The 17,500-nt window shown below is 44.3% G+C and overlaps 2 protein-coding genes across 2 annotated transcripts in view; one reads left to right on the forward strand and one right to left on the reverse strand.

Moving 5' to 3' along the window:
- Positions 1-13,149, reverse strand: part of LOC138963051 (uncharacterized) — a 37,573-nt gene extending 24,424 nt beyond the window's left edge. The window contains exon 1 of the mRNA XM_070335047.1: positions 11,801-13,149. The gene's annotated coding sequence lies outside the window, so the exon portion shown is untranslated. The remainder of the gene's footprint in view (positions 1-11,800) is intronic.
- The window catches only part of LOC138963048 (activating signal cointegrator 1 complex subunit 3-like), a gene marked incomplete in the record, with an annotated part of 184,999 nt that overhangs the window by 131,425 nt on the left and 36,074 nt on the right, over positions 1-17,500 (forward strand).

Raw genomic sequence — 17,500 nt, forward strand, 5'->3', positions numbered from 1 at the left:
GGGAGGGATAGAGACGAGAGCAAGGCAGTCTGTTTTCAATGTCAGCACCGGAACAAAGTCAGTTCCTGCAACAGCACTGTAGCAGCTGGCTGCTTGATAGGAGAGACACACCACGGGGGATAACCGGTCAAATGCCGAACAGAAGCCGAATGCCGCTCATGACACGTGTGAAGGCAAGTTTTGTCTGTTTTCTAGGTATTGTTTGATTTATGTCGGGATTTAAGGTAAGCTACTGATTCAGCGATGACTAAATGTGTTTCTCGATGCATAAAAAGTCAGGGAGCGATTGATATTTGCCCGTAAATATCCTTCAAAGCTGAAAATGTCCGCGATCGAGCACCGGAAATGGCTGTTCGATGGGTTTTGCAAGTAGAAATGTGCTTTATTTCACCAAATCAGCTCGTATTTGGTATGGGTACGGGATTCTAGAGGACGAAGGAGTCATAAGAGGTGTAAAGAAGTGCTATTTGGGAGTAGAATAAATCTTCCGAGACAGTAGACAAGAGAAGGTCATATTTGAGAGAGGAGCGCGTAGGCCGATTGTCTTTCCGACAAGCGAATGATACAGCAGATTAATCATTCGTTTTGACCAGAAACCTAGTCTCTAGTTTTTATGAATGAGTTTTTTAATTAAAACAATCACGAGAACTCTCTCGCTTAGCCTAATGGCTGTTCGATGGGTTTCGCAAGTAGAAATGTGCTTTATTTCACCAAATCAGCTCGTATAAATTTGACATCGGTTTGGTATATATATATATTTTTTCTAATCCTACCGCGAACTGGATAGCAGACGCGGCACGACTATTGCACCACACTTTGAAGTAATCCCACACTTTGAAGTAAATTACTTCAAAGTGTGGGGATGTGCCCCACACTTTGAAGTAAACCCATTTTTTACTTCAAAGTGTGGGGGGATCTTCCCACACGTTGAAGTAAACTCAGTTTTTACTTCAAAGTGTGGGGGGATCTTCCCACACTTTGAAGTAACTTACTTCAAAGCGTGGGACTTTTGCATTGCCTGTTTGAGCCTGATGATTTTGTCAAAAAAATGGCAGTCTTTTGGATGAGTGAACAGAAAAAGTGAGCGAGCCAAGAAACATAGTGATGTTTGTTATCAGGCTTTAAAGGCATATGTACGCGCTCCCGTGTTTACAAAGTGTAGTTTGCCCATAATCGATGTCAAACGCACCATAAGACCATGTAATGACGATATGTCGCCATGCGCGGACCATATACATGCATTACAGCTTGTTCTAGCCTCTGAAAAAGTGAGGATGTCAACAAAGACGCGGAGTTATTTCCCTTGCGTCAACGCTACCTCTGTTGGCAAATCTATAAATAGGACGATCTAGATCAAAATAAAAATTCAAATATCTCAACATTTAAGGGGTCCTAGACCACAATATCTTGCAGGGAACTTAATTTAGCATGTCTCCAGCTGTGGGTAAAGCAATTAGCGTGTATAGTCATCGAGTACATATGGCTTTAAGCAATGTCCCATTGTTGAGTGTGACGAAAACTCGTGGTGACGATTTTAAAACATGTTGGGTCACGCATGGTCCAATCTTACATGGTCCAACCTTACATGGTCCAACATTACATGGTCCAACCTTACATGGTCCAATCTTACATGGTCCATATATATTATTGGACCATGTAAGATTGGACCATGTAAGATTGGACCATGTAAGATTGGACCATGTAAGGTTGGACCATGTAAGGTTGCACCATGTAAGGTTGGACCATGTAAGGTTGGACCATGTAATATTGGACCATGTAAGATTGGACCATGTAAGGTTGGACCATGTAAGATTGGACCATGTAAGGTTGGACATGGTAAGGTTAGACCATGTAAGGTTGGACCATGTAAGGTTGTCCATGTAAGGTTGGACCATGCAAGGTTGGACCATGCAAGGTTGGACCATGTAAGATTGGACCATGTAAGGTTGGACCATGTAAGATTGGACCATGTAAGATTGGACCATGCAAGGTTGGACCATGCAAGGTTGGACCATGTAAGATTGGACCATGTAAGGTTGGACCATGTAAGATTGGACCATGTAAGATTGGACCATGCACGATTGGACCATGTAAGGTTGGACCATGTAAGATTGGACCATGTAAGGTTGGACCATGTAAGGTTGGACCATGTAAGGTTGGACCATGCGTGACCCAACATGTTTTAAAATCGTCACCACGAGTTTTCGTCATACTCAACAATGGGACATTGCTTAAAGGCATATGTACGCGCTCCCGTGTTTACAAAGTGTAGTTTGCCCATAATCGATGTCAAACGCACCATAAGACCATATAATGACGATATGTCACCATGCGCGGACCATAATACATGCATTACAGCTTGTTCTAGCCTCTGAAAAAGTGAGGATGTCAACAAAGACGCGGAGTTATTTCCCTTGCGTCAACGCTACCTCTGTTGGCAAATCTATAAATAGGACGATCTAGATCAAAATAAAAATTCACATATCTCAACATTTAAGGGGTCCTAGACCACAATATCTTGCAGGGAACTTAATTTAGCATGTCTCCAGCTGTGGGTAAAGCAATTAGCGTGTATAGTCATCGAGTACATATGGCTTTAAGCAATGTCCCATTGTTGAGTGTGACGAAAACTCGTGGTGACGATTTTAAAACATGTTGGGTCACGCATGGTCCAATCTTACATGGTCCAACCTTACATGGTCCAACATTACATGGTCCAACCTTACATGGTCCAATCTTACATGGTCCATATATATTATTGGACCATGTAAGATTGGACCATGTAAGATTGGACCATGTAAGATTGGACCATGTAAGGTTGGACCATGTAAGGTTGCACCATGTAAGGTTGGACCATGTAAGGTTGGACCATGTAATATTGGACCATGTAAGATTGGACCATGTAAGGTTGGACCATGTAAGATTGGACCATGTAAGGTTGGACATGGTAAGGTTAGACCATGATTGTAAGGTTGGACCATGTAAGGTTGTCCATGTAAGGTTGGACCATGCAAGGTTGGACCATGCAAGGTTGGACCATGTAAGATTGGACCATGTAAGGTTGGACCATGTAAGATTGGACCATGTAAGATTGGACCATGCAAGGTTGGACCATGCAAGGTTGGACCATGTAAGATTGGACCATGTAAGGTTGGACCATGTAAGATTGGACCATGTAAGATTGGACCATGCACGATTGGACCATGTAAGGTTGGACCATGTAAGATTGGACCATGTAAGATTGGACCATGTAAGGTTGGACCATGTAAGGTTGGACCATGTAAGGTTGGACCATGCGTGACCCAACATGTTTTAAAATCGTCACCACGAGTTTTCGTCATACTCAACAATGGGACATTGCTTAAAGGCATATGTACGCGCTCCCGTGTTTACAAAGTGTAGTTTGCCCATAATCGATGTCAAACGCACCATAAGACCATATAATGACGATATGTCACCATGCGCGGACCATAATACATGCATTACAGCTTGTTCTAGCCTCTGAAAAAGTGAGGATGTCAACAAAGCCGCGGTGTTAGCTCCCTTGCATCAACGTTACATGTGTTGCCAAATCTATAAATAGGACGATCCAGATCAAAATGAAAATTAACATATCTCAACATTGAAGGGGTCCTAGACCACAATATTTTGCAGGGAACTTAATTTAGCATGTCTCCAGCTGTTGGTAAAGCAATTAGCGTGTATAGTCATCGAGTACATATGCCTTTAAAGCCTGATAACAAACATCCCTATGTTTCTTGGCTCGCTCACTTTTTCTGTTCACTCATCCAAAAGACTTTGCCATTTTTTTTGACAAAATCATCAGGCTCAAACAGGCGATGCAAAAGTCCCACGCTTTGAAGTAAGTTACTTCAAAGTGTGGGAAGATCCCCCCACACTTTGAAGTAAAAACTGAGTTTACTTCAAAGTGTGGGAAGATCCCCCCACACTTTGAAGTAAAAAATGGGTTTACTTCAAAGTGTGGGGCACATCCCCACACTTTGAAGTAATTTACTTCAAAGTGTGGGATTACTTCAATCAATCAATCAATGAGGCTTATATCGCGCATATTCCGTGGGTACAGTTCTAGGCGCTCTGCAGTGATGCCGTGTGAGATGAAATTTTATACGGCCAGTAATTGCAGCCATTTCGGCGCATATTTACCTTTCACGGCCTATTATTCCAAGTCACACGGGTATAGGTAGACAATTATTAACTGTGCCTAAGCAATTTTTGCCAGGAAAGACCCTTTTGTCAATCGTGGGATCTTTAACGTGCACACCCAATGTAGTGTACACGGGGGGAGGGGGAGTTCGGACACCGAAGAGAGTCTGCACACAAATTTGACTCTGAAATAAATTTCCGCCGAACCTGGGATCGAACTCACGCTGACAGCGGCCAACTGAATACAAATCCAGCGCGCTACCAACTGAGCTATATCCCCTTCAAAGTGTGGTGCAACAGTCGTGCCGCGTCTGCTATCCAGTTCGCGGTAGGATTAGAAAATATATATATATATACCAAACCGATGTCAAATACGAGCTGATTTGGTGAAATAAAGCACATTTCCACTTGCGAAACCCATCGAACAGCCATTAGGCTAAGCGAGAGAGTTCTCGTGATTGTTTTAATTAAAAAACTCATTCATAAAAACTAGAGACTAGGTTTCTGGTCAAAACGAATGATTAATCTGCTGTATCATTCGCTTGTCGGAAAGACAATCGGCCTACGCGCTCCTCTCTCAAATATGACCTTCTCTTGTCTACTGTCTCGGAAGATTTATTCTACTCCCAAATAGCACTTCTTTGCACCTCTTATGACTCCTTCGTCCTCTGGAATCCCGTACCCACACCAAATACGAGCTGATTTGGTGAAATAAAGCACATTTCTACTTGCAAAACCCATCGAACAGCCATTTCCGGTGCTCGATCGCGGACATTTTCAGCTTTGAAGGATATTTACGGGCAAATATCAATCGCTCCCTGACTTTTTATGCATCGAGAAACAAATTTAGTCATCGCTGAATCAGTAGCTTACCTTAAATCCCGACATAAATCAAACAATACCTAGAAAACAGACAAAACTTGCCTTCACACGTGTCATGAGCGGCATTCGGCTTCTGTTCGGCATTTGACCGGTTATCCCCCGTGCACACACTCGCAGGAAGACTCGCAGAGACTGAACTAGAATCGGCAGATAAACATGCAGATAAACACAACAAAAGCATGTACCTCGTCCTTCCCACCACCCCCTCCCCCCCCCTCTCTCTCTCTCTCTCTCTCTCTCTCTCTCTCTCTCTCTCTCTCTCTCTCTCTCTCTCTCTCTCTCTCTCTCTCTCTCTCTTTCTTTCTCTTTCTCTCTCTCTCTCTCTCTCTCTCTCTCTCTTTCTTTCTTTCTTTCTCCCTTTCTCTCTTTTTCTCTCTCTCTTTCTCTCTCTTTCTCTTTCTCTTTCTCTTTCTCTCTCTTTCTCTCTCTCTCTTTCTCTCTTTCTCTCTCTCTCTCTCTCATTATCTCTCTCTCTCTCTCTCTCTCTCTCTCTCTCTCTCTGTTTGAGGTCACCTCACTACACCTTTACGTATTGCAGTTCCGACCGCACACTAAGAGTCGGAAGCATTGTTTTGTTTCTTTTTTGTTTGTTTGGTGCAAATGGAAGATACCTTTCACACGCACGCACACTTGGACGAATGCACACACACACACACACACACACAGCCGCACAAGGAAAACACAACAGGCTTGCAATGCTATAACTCAGTGATTGCATCGCATGCTTTTACCCCTGTCACTCTCGCGCGCGCAGAATGCAATGCACACGCTTGTTGCACAAGATAACATGCCACGACAACAAGAAAAGTGCAGCGGGTAAAAAAAAAATATATTGCACATGCATCCCTGCAGCCGCAGTAGTAGGCAAGACCCGTATTTGGCAAGCCTACTACGAGGCGGCAGAGCCCGTGTGGTATTTCGTGCGCGTGCGACCTTTGCCCTGTGAACCCACCAGTTTGAGGTCAAGGTGAAGCGCTATTGGTCTATGTACAGGACTAAGAAGATGTTGGGGTGATGCGGAGGGTGGGGGTCGGGGGGAATGGGGGGAGGGGGGAGGGATTGTTCTGTTTTGCTGTTTTTTGGACCTAGCTACTTGGCCATTTAGCTTGTGTGTGTTGAATGTTACATGTTGTTAGGTAATTGTCTTTGTGTGAGTTCGAGCAGGCGTACGTGCGTGTGTGTGTTTGATTGATTACTGATTTGTGTGTGTGTGTGTGTGTGTGTGTGTGTGTGTGTCTGTGTCTGTGTCTGTGTCTGTGTCTGTGAGTCTCTGTGAGTCTCTGTGAGTCTCTGTGTATCTGTCTGTCTCTTTCGCTCGCTTTTCTTCCTTTTATTTTTTTTTTAAATCGTGTAAACCTGGTATCACACGGCACGCTATGTTCTATTCTCTATGTCATGTATTGTCCTGTGCTGTAAAACAACAACACCACACAACAACCAAACATTGCTTTGCAATTACAATTTTCTTTGAGCCATTTCCGTGACTGCATGAGAGATTGGTTTTTGTGGCATGCATATTATTCTTGCCTCTATCACAAAACACCCATGCAGCGCTATATAAATGCTATTTTCTGTCCGTGTCTCCATTCCCTCCGTATCCAGTGTGAAAAGGTCCGATGATGAAATGGCTTCTAGTTCTCGATGTGGAAAATGCTATCTGAGTGTGATTGTGTAAGATAAGCGTATTATTACACTTCATGACATCGGTTTCTAAGCTTTTAGAGGTTTTCCGCTGCAGTGAAGATTGGCGGAGGAAGATGATAGTCATATAAACGGTGATAGACCTACTTACAACCATGGACTTTTAGTCACACACGTAGACACGTGTGCTTGACACAGGCACATGAGTGAGTGCATACACACAGACACACTACACCCACACGCACGCACGCACTCACAAGCGCACACACACACCCACCTACGCACGTGCACACACACACACACACACACACACACACACACACACACACACACACACACACACACACACACACACCGCCCCTCCCCACCCATCCACTTATATTGAGTCTCCTGCGTTACAAGTCAGATCAGTATACTTTGGCACTCGCACATTAAAAGGTCGACCAAAAATAAGGTGGTTAATAGTATTAATTTAATACTTCTTTACTACCCACGCATATGTCTTATGAACTTATTTTTGTCATCGCATTTGTATCTGTTCGTTTGAGGAATTGTGTTAACATTTCTGAGGTGTTGTGAAATATGATCCTGTTGAAGTCTTCACGCCAGACGTTTTGTTTAATTACAAATAGGATTTTCTCTCCTTTCGATCGTCTTCGACTCGTCGGTTGTCTCGTCAAAATATCGGGCTCTATTGCTATACGTTTAAAACACAATAGATGATAATAATAATAATATATTCGTCGCGATATAACCTTCGTGGTTGAAAACGACGTTAAACACCAAATAAAGAAAGAAAGATAATAATATATAATAAAAACATTCTTTTATAGTGCTGTTCACTGCCAAATGGCAGTCTCATGGCGCTTTAGACATTAAAATTTAACATTTTATATATAAAAAGTTTTCTTGTAAGAAATAACATACAAGCATTCAAAACAATTCATAGACAACGACCACTTAAAGTTATATAAGATAATCTAGAAAAATTGTTTTTTAAAAAGATGAAAAAACCACGTAAGATAAGTAATAGACACATAGTTGCACATAAAAAGTCTGACAATAAAACAGAACTCACATAAAAGCGTAAAAATGTAAAACAGAACGAAGATGTAACAATAGACTGTGGGGCAACACATTAAACAACTAACAACAGACATACTGTATTATAATACTACATTAGGACTTTTAAACCCAATACACATTAAATAAATAATCCAGCTCTTGAGAGTGTGTAGCAGTCAGTGTTAGTAGACATTATATCACGATGCTTTCATCCCATGTAACAGTCAGTGTATTGTTAGCAGACATTATATCACGATGCTTTCATCCCATGTAACAGTCAGTGTATTGTTAGCAGACATTATATCACGATGCTTTCATCCCATGTAACAGTCTGGTCAGATTTGTGGTGGCGACAGTAATCGTTTACACTTTCACAAATTAAAGGTACCTTAAAGAAACACCAGAAGTCACTATATTGTTAACAGAAACTATACATCTAACGTAAGGTCGCCGAACTATGCCAACATTTCGAAACAAAGTGCGCCAATGCTCTGACACTGTGATCAGAGTTTTCTTCAAGCATAAAGCTGAGAAACTGTGCCAAAAGATGAAAACAAATGTTGCGAATGCTTGTCATGGGCAGAATATACCTGCGCAGTTTCAGCGGCACAGACGACGCGCTGCCTATTATTTATGCCGCGATAGGGATTATGACGAGTACTTGGCCTGTTTTCCTTTCATGCAACGTGTAGCGGGCTGGGAGAATCTGCAGTGCGTCGTCGGTCCTGCTGAAGTTACATATGTGAGCGGAGCCCCTTAGGAAAACACTAATTACTGCTGTTGTGCAGCGACCTCGTGCGTTGCGTTGCCTTTCTTGCCTCTGAAGACCCAAGCACTCCAGTGATAACAAGTGCATGATGTTTCGAATGAAAAGAACGGCTGTTGCCGTCGTTTGGTCGGCCTGAACGTGTGCGTTCAACAGCCTTTCATGTCGATTCCAACACGCTGTATATCGCTGTCAGTGACTGGAGTGGAAACAGCACTTGTTGCAAGTCGTACTCAGTTAAATTATCTTCTGTGTTCCTATACAACACTGATACACTTTTCAAGAAACCTTACTTTTTGTGAAAACGGCCATGTAAAGGACCACAGGTGTAACGGCCATGTAAAGGACCACAGGTGTAACGGCCATGTAAAGGACCACAGGTGTAACGGCCATGTTAAGGACCACAGGTGTAACGGCCATGTAAAGGACCACAGGTGTAACGGCCATGTTAAGGACCACAGGTGTAACGGTCATGTAAAGGACCACAGGTGTAACGGCCATGTTAAGGACCACAGGTGTAACGGCCATTTTAAGGACCACCGGTGTAACGGCCATGTAAAAGGACCACATGTGTAACGGCCATGTAAAGGACCACAGGTGTAACGGCCATGTAAAGGACCACAGGTGTAACGGCCATGTTAGGGACCTCATGTGTAACGGCCATGTTAAGGACCACAGGTGTAACGGCCATGTAAAGGACCACAGGTGTAACGGCCATGTTAAGGACCACAGGTGTAACGGCCATGTAAAGGACCACTGGTGTAACGGCCATGTAAAGGACCGCAGATGTAACGGCCATGTTAAGGACTTTTGCCTTATTATTCTGGTAACGGAGTCCTTCGCCAAACTGCAAAACTGGATCAGCAAACAAAACTGAGTGTATCCGCTTTGCACAGGTAGCAGCCAGGCTGTTAATATTTGGTATGTGTAAAAGTGAAGGATGCTTTCATCCCATGTAAAAGCCTGGACAGATGTGTGGTGGTGAACGTGATCGTTTACACTGTAAGAAATGTAGGTAACTTTAAGAAACACCAGACGTGATCGTTTACACTGTAAGAAATGTAGGTAACTTTAAGAAACACCAGACGTGATCGTTTACACTGTAAGAAATGTAGGTAACTTTGAGAAACACCAGACGTGATCGTTTACACTGTAAGAAATGTAGGTAACTTTGAGAAACACCAGACGTGATCGTTTACACTGTAAGAAATGTAGGTAACTTTGAGAAACACCAGACGTGATCGTTTACACTGTAAGAAATGTAGGTAACTTTAAGAAACACCAGACGTGATCGTTTACACTGTAAGAAATGTAGGTAACTTTGAGAAACACCAGACGTGATCGTTTACACTGTAAGAAATGTAGGTAACTTTAAGAAACACCAGACGTGATCGTTTACACTGTAAGAAATGTAGGTAACTTTAAGAAACACCAGACGTGATCGTTTACACTGTAAGAAATGTAGGTAACTTTAAGAAACACCAGACGTGATCGTTAACACAGTAAGAAATGTAGGTAACTTTAAGAAACACCAGACGTGATCGTTTACACTGTAAGAAATGTAGGTAACTTTAAGAAACACCAGACGTGATCGTTTACACTGTAAGAAATGTAGGTAACTTTAAGAAACACCAGACGTGATCGTTTGCACTGTAAGAAATGTAGGTAACTTTAAGAAACACCAGACGTGATCGTTTACACTGTAAGAAATGTAGGTAACTTTAAGAAACACCAGACGTGATCGTTTACACTGTAAGAAATGTAGGTAACTTTAAGAAACACCAGACGTGATCGTTTGCACTGTAAGAAATGTAGGTAACTTTAAGAAACACCAGACGTGATCGTTTACACTGTAAGAAATGTAGGTAACTTTGAGAAACACCAGACGTGATCGTTTACACTGTAAGAAATGTAGGTAACTTTAAAAAACACCACACGTGATCGTTTACACTGTAAGAAATGTAGGTAACTTTAAGAAACGCCAGACGTGATCGTTTACACTGTAAGAAATGTAGGTAACTTTAAGAAACACCAGACGTGATCGTTTGCACTGTAAGAAATGTAGGTAACTTTAAGAAACACCAGACGTGATCGTTTACACTGTAAGAAATGTAGGTAACTTTAAGAAACACCAGACGTGATCGTTTACACTGTAAGAAATGTAGGTAACTTTAAGAAACACCAGACGTGATCGTTTACACTGTAAGAAATGTAGGTAACTTTAAGAAACACCAGACGTGATCGTTTACACTGTAAGAAATGTAGGTAACTTTAAGAAACACCAGACGTGATCGTTTACACTGTAAGAAATGTAGGTAACTTTAAGAAACACCAGACGTGATAAAAGTCGAAGATGCAATGAAAAGCGTTCCTCATGCTGCACACACTCCACAGCGAAATACAACAGGACTTTTAAAGTCGCTCTGACACTCAATGTCTTGTGATACAAATTCTTTCGACTAGCAAACGATGTTTGGAGCGGAGACAGTAATGGTTTTAGCGAACCTGGCCGTTTTCTCTGGTTTGACATTTGAGAATGCGGTGTTGTGGGTAATAAACCGTGCGATGTTTGTTACCAACGTTAAAGGTGCTATGAGATGCGTGTGCATGTTTTGGAATCAAACAGTTCTTTTTGCGGCAATGTTTGTTTCTGGCGTAGTGTGGTGTTAAAACCTGGTCAGAACCAAACTGGAGTTTAGTATGTAATTTTAACAGTTAACAAATTACATTTGACGAAGAATGTTCTTGAAATAGTTGTAGTTTCTTTACGACCCTGTCATGGTCTTGATAGCACTCGTATAGAACCAACCATGCGATTCGCATTTTACATTTTGAAGCGTTGACTACTAGTAATGTCCACATTTTTCATAAGAATAGTCAAATGTTGCGATGTGGGTTTTTACACCCCCGGTATAGGGGTGTGTATAGGATTCGGTCGATGTGTTTGTTTGTTTGTGTGTTTGTGTTCGCATATAGATCTCAAGAATGAACGGACCGATCGTCACCAAACTTGGTGAACAGGTTCTATACATTCCTGAGACGGTCCTTACAAAAATTGGGACCAGTCAAACACACGGTTAGGGAGTTATTGGTGGATTAAGATTCTACAAGGACTTATAGAGGGACATATTAATGGTCAAAGGGAAATAACCTTCTCAGTTGGTGGCAGTGAGAATGGTAAGGACGGGGGTGTTTTTCCTACCTCGGAGGAATTTCTTGTTTTCTTCAGATTTCAAACTGCACTGTAAAAAAAAAAGAAAAAAAAGGTACATTTGCACTTACCCTTTGTTTGGTTCTTGTATGCTAAAGGCCGAGCGCGCAGAAATCACAACACTGATGATGCAATAACAGTTCAGCAGATCGTTATGACACACCGTTGAACAAAGAGAAACGCAGATCAGCGCTGAATCCAGTCAGATGGACGCAAAACGTTGGCACTGATGTCTTGTTGTTCGGTACCAGCAATGATCGTCGACGCCTGTAAATTCCCGGTTTGTTGTTGTGATAGTTAGCGGTGCAGCCGCGCGCACTATGCAGCGACTGAGTGTCTTTGCAGAATGCCACGCTGCGTGCTTTATGGCTGGCGTGTGACACTAGCTATGTCGTCTCCCCGTGTGGATTCCTCTTGCGGCGATCGTCGCCCTGCACACTACAGGAGCACGTACGCACCGTTCGGAAGTATGTGTTATGAGTCACTGTCAATGTATATTTATGTATAGTAATTGTATCATCAACTTCAGTCACTGTCAATGCGGATGTCACATTACTGCTTTGACGATAAATGTCATGCTTCGAATATTAGTATTTTCTGTTTTGTGGTATACGGGACACCAGAGACGCAATAAATCACGACACTGATGATGCAATAACAGTACCGTATACTATAAATATGTAACGGTGATCTGTCAGGCCAAACTCCACTTGGATGTTTTGATACTGTTCGTTGTCACACTTCTTTGTTTACAAACTGTCAGTTCAGATCTCAACGAATGCAGGATTCCGCTATTGTTTTGGCACTGGTACTGGTAGATTCGTGCAGTTGTGCAAAGTGCCAATGCAGATTCCGATGTTGGTGTTGCATCCGTTCTCACTGCTATCCGTGTAACGTAGTAACGCAGTGTACCAAAACCTTCCCAATAGGTGCTGCAAGAACCTGCAGTATTCGTGTAGCTGGAGAGCTATTGATATTAACGGTTTTGAACCAGTTTTCAGATAAGAAGCACTTTGACGCACCTATAGAAACAGTTGACCGTCAACTTCGCAGCAGCTACGATGACATTTTGTTCATGCACGAGCTAGTGCTGCTACTGCCACAGTTGTTAGTGTCGTTGTTGTTGTCGGCGGCGTTGCTCCTCAAGTTTATGCTGTCGCCGATAACACCAAACAAAGTTAATCAACGGTCTCAAACGTTAGTGTACCAGAAGTGCTGGAAAGGTCAAACTACTTTAACAACTCTCCATGTGAACAGTTAGTCAACAAAGACACACAGCAATGCTGGTACTTGGCGTCGACTTTGCTGTCGTCGTCGTTGTCGTTGTTGTTGTTGGTGTTGGTGTTGGTGTTGTTGTTGTTGTTGTTGTAATGCAGCGTCAAAAGAAGTCAGGGGTTACACCAGGCTAGAGCAGAATCCAGGACCCGGGGTGGTGGTTGTAGCGATCTCTGACGTAGTATTGCGAAGTTGGCGCTCACCTCAGCTGCTGTAGTGGCTGCCACACCGCTCGCTCTGACGTCTGTTTTGGCCTCTCACCTCCTCCCCCCTCCCCTCTCCTCCCACTATCCCCCCTCTTTTCTTCAAATCAAACCTCCGTCCCACCACGAGCGAACACGCAAAAACATCCGCGAAAATATGCACACACGCGCGCACATACATGCACATGCACGTACAAGCACGCGCACGCACTGACGAGTGCACACACACGAAAGCACACACACACACACACACACACACACACACACACACACACACACACACACACATACACACACACAGGGTGATAGGAAGATTTATGTTGCAACTCTCTCTCTCTCTCTCTCTCTCTCTCTCTCTCTCTCTCTCTCTCTCTCTCTCTTCCTCCTCAATTCCTCCCTCCACCTTTTTTCCATTGCTGTGGCTTTTGCCTACCTGAGCTTTTTCGACTTACCTGGCAGGCAGGTAAAGTATGCAGGTGTAGCAGAGGAAGGTATGGGGCTCGCCTCACGCCACTTTTCACCTGTGGGGATGTTCCAGTTTGCCTTGACCTCCTTTGCCTTTTCCACCCGCCTTGCGCTTGTCTTTTGGGGCTTGGGTCTGGAAGCGGGAAGGGGGGGGGAGGCATGTGGAAGGGGAGAGGGATAGGGGTGGTCTCTGTGTTATGATAGAGAGAGAGAGAGAGTGTGTGTGTGTGTGTGTGTGTGTGTGTGTGTGTGTGTGTGTGTGTGTGTGTGTGTGTGTGTGTGTGTGTGTGTGTGTGTGTGTGTTGATTATACATTATTTGTATTTTTGACCATAATATGACATTTTATACACAGATCGAGACTGTCAGTGTTCCTCCGAGACCGCGCTAGCGGTCGAGGTGAACAATGACTGTCGAGATCTGTGTTAAATGTCATATTTTGGACAAAAATACAAATGACATTTATGTATCGATCGGTTTTGGTTACAATTCCTTTTAGTGTTTACGATTGAACGCACACAAACATGCACTCGTACTCTTGATATGAATTTTTGTCGGCCTCTGATGTCACATGGCTCAAAGAAGGGAAATCCCGTGTTCAATCGATACATACGCAAATATTGTATCTGCGGTCATTCTGTGTTGCGCGCGAGCACACACGCACGCACTATCAACAGTTATTACAGCCAGATTACACACTTTGCCCATTGTTGACATCTCTTTCGATTTCATTAATTGCCGCCTCTTCATTCACAGTATGTAACAGTCTTGATATCAAAGCTCACTTTCACGCTTCTCAAAGAGTCGGATTGATACTCAAAAAACCACAGCACCCAGAAAAACCATCTCAGGCATTTCGTCAATGTTGCATCGTCTGCAGAATCGATGCTTGCTGACTTCTGCACCCTTACCCCTTACCCCCCAAATCATTCTGTGCACCACCCCCACCCCCTTCCACCCTCTGTCAATGCTTACTGGCTGCACACTGAACTCTGAAGACATGCATCTGCACCTTACACCCTCCCCCAACCCCCCACCCTGACATCTTTGATGCACCACCCACTGCCACCCTGACATCTTTGATGCACCACCCACTGCCACCCTGACATCTTTGATGCACCACCCACTGCCACTCTGACATCTTTGATGCACCACCCACTGCCACTCTGACATCTTTGATGCACCACCCACTGCCACCCTGACATCTTTGATGCACCACCCACTGCCACCCTGACATCTTTGATGCACCACCCACTGCCACCCTGACATCTTTGATGCACCACCCACTGCCACCCTGACATCTTTGATGCACCACCCACTGCCACCCTGACATCTTTGATGCACCACCCACTGCCACCCTGACATCTTTGATGCACCACCCACTGCCACCCTGACATCTTTGCACCACCCACTGCCACCCTGACATCTTTGATGCACCACCCGCTGCCACCCTGACATCTTTGATGCACCACCCACTGCCACCCTGACATCTTTGATGCACCACCCACTGCCACCCTCTTTCTGTATCTGTCCACTGCTCCCTCCCCATTTTCATCCTCCTCTTTTCCCCTCCTCTTCCTCCCCCTCCTCTATCCCCCTATTTTAGCCCCTTCTCTCTCCTCCTCCTTTACTGTCCACTGCTCCCTCCTCGTTCTCATCCTCCTTCATCTCTTCCTCCTCCTCTTCCTCCTCCTCCTCTTCCTTCTCCTCCTCTTTCCTCTTATTTAGCCCCAACTATCTCCTCATTTATTTTTCTCCTCGTTCTCCTCATCCTTCTTTTCCTTTCCTCCCCCCCCTCCTCCTCCTCCCCCTCTTCTCTATCACCCGTTTTACCCCTCCTCTCTCTCCCCTCTTTCATTTACTATCCTCTACCATCCTTTTTGCCCTCCGTGGCAGGCATTGTTTTTATCGGAGGCTGAAAGTGGTGTAAGAGAAGGCCTGTGAGTGTGGGCACGGGTCCAAGTCTTGTGATCCACTGAAGCCTTCTTGATGATTGCCCTCAAAACCTCTTCTTGATTCAGGGGCCAGCCTGTACGGTGCAAAGCAGGAGATAGAGAACGAGATAGAGAGAGAGAGAGAGAGAGGGGGGGGGGGGGGCAGGTGCAATTTTTGTCTGACTGTCTGTACGGGTCCAAGTCTTGTGATCCACTGAAGCCTTCTTGATGATTGCCTTCAAAACCTCCACTGGATAGAGGGGCCGGCCTCCTGTACGGTGAAAAGGAGGAGAGAGAGAGAGAGAGAGAGAGAGAGAGAGAGAGAGAGAGAGAGAGAGAGAGAGAGAGAGAGAAAGAGAGGAGAGAGAAAGAGAGAGAGAAAGAAAGAAAGGAGAGAGAGAGAGAAAGAAAGAAAGGAGAGAGAGAAAAAGAGAAAGAAAGAGAGGAGAGAGAGAGAGAGAAAGAGAGAGAAAGAAAGAGAGGAGAGAGAGAGAGAGAGAAAGAGGAGAGAAAGAGAGGAGAGAGAGCGAGAGAGAGAAAGAGAGAAGGAGGGAGGGAGGGGTATATCTGCAATGTATGTCTGACTGTGTGTCTGTACGGGTCCAAGTCGTGTGATCCACTGAAGCCTCTTGATGATTGCCCTCAAACCCTCCACTAGATAGAGGGGCAAAAAACAAAAGCGAGAGAGAGAGAGGGGGTTGGGGGAGGGGAGGGGGGCATGTGCAATTTCTGTTTGTCTGTCAGTCAGCCTCTGTGGCAAAATGCAAGAGAGAGAGAGAGAGAGAGTTAGGGTGTATGTGCAGTTTCTGTCTGTTGGTCGGTCTGCCCGTCGGTCTGTGCGGGTCCAAGTCTTGTGATCCACTAATCGAAGCTTCTTGATGATTGCCCGCAAAATCTCGCGGCAAAAAGGAAGGAGGGGGGGGGGGGGGGGGTTGGAGTTACAGAGAGAGAGAGTTAATTCATTTTGTTTTTGAAAATAATTTCTGGTACTCCACCGGTAAATCTGAATATACAGGAACTAACAGCGACAACTGGTCACGCCTGCAATCTAATCTTCCGTTTGAGAGGTCACTTTTTCACTTACGGATGTTATCATCTTGTTGTGTGTTAGGCAGGATGTCACTGGTAAGTTTAAACAAAAAAGTGACTTATTGCTGTAGAGCTTCCGCCACCCTAACCACGTGACATCCATAGCACAAGCCCCGCCCACCTCGTGTCGAGTGCGTGTGGTTTCTTTACATTCGCCGCATAGTCAAGACCAAAACCTTCAAGGGCAACTCTTTCAAACCCACGGACATTTCCTCTGTGTTTTGCTAGCATCCTGACCTTCCAAAGCCAGTGGCTCTTCCAATTCACTGGTGGTTATCAAAGGTTCCACAAACGATGGCCGGACACTATTTTGACGGGTACCTCCAGACTCGAAGGCATTTAATTCCCCACTGGTCATCCTACATCCCAAACATTCCACAACTGCTGGTCACTTCGCTCGCAGTCGTCACATCTCTCCAGAAACACTGCACGTTTTCTCTCTGCTTTGACGGCCCCCTATGACTTTAGCGGTGGAAGAATATTCATTTCCGTCAATTCGCCAGCGGTCATCAAAGCTCTCAGGAACACTGGACATTTCCTCCGCATGAAGGCACGCTTGGACTTCAGCAGTAGATGGGCTAGGTCAATTCGCTAGCGGTCATCAAAGCTCTGAACAAACACTGGACTTCCTCGTGTGCTTTGACGATCCTCAAAGACTCTTCAACAATCAAGGAAACTGGTCAGTTCGCTGGTGCTTATCACAGTAAGGCGTGGAGAAAGAGTGAGAATAACAATCTTTGACTTTAAAGGGATAAACTGACAACAGTACTCTTTACCTTAGAGGAGAAAAAGACAACAATCTTTGA

The sequence above is a fragment of the Littorina saxatilis genome, linkage group LG3 (genome assembly GCF_037325665.1).
Source record: "Littorina saxatilis isolate snail1 linkage group LG3, US_GU_Lsax_2.0, whole genome shotgun sequence".
Classification (NCBI taxonomy): Eukaryota; Metazoa; Mollusca; class Gastropoda; order Littorinimorpha; family Littorinidae; genus Littorina; species Littorina saxatilis.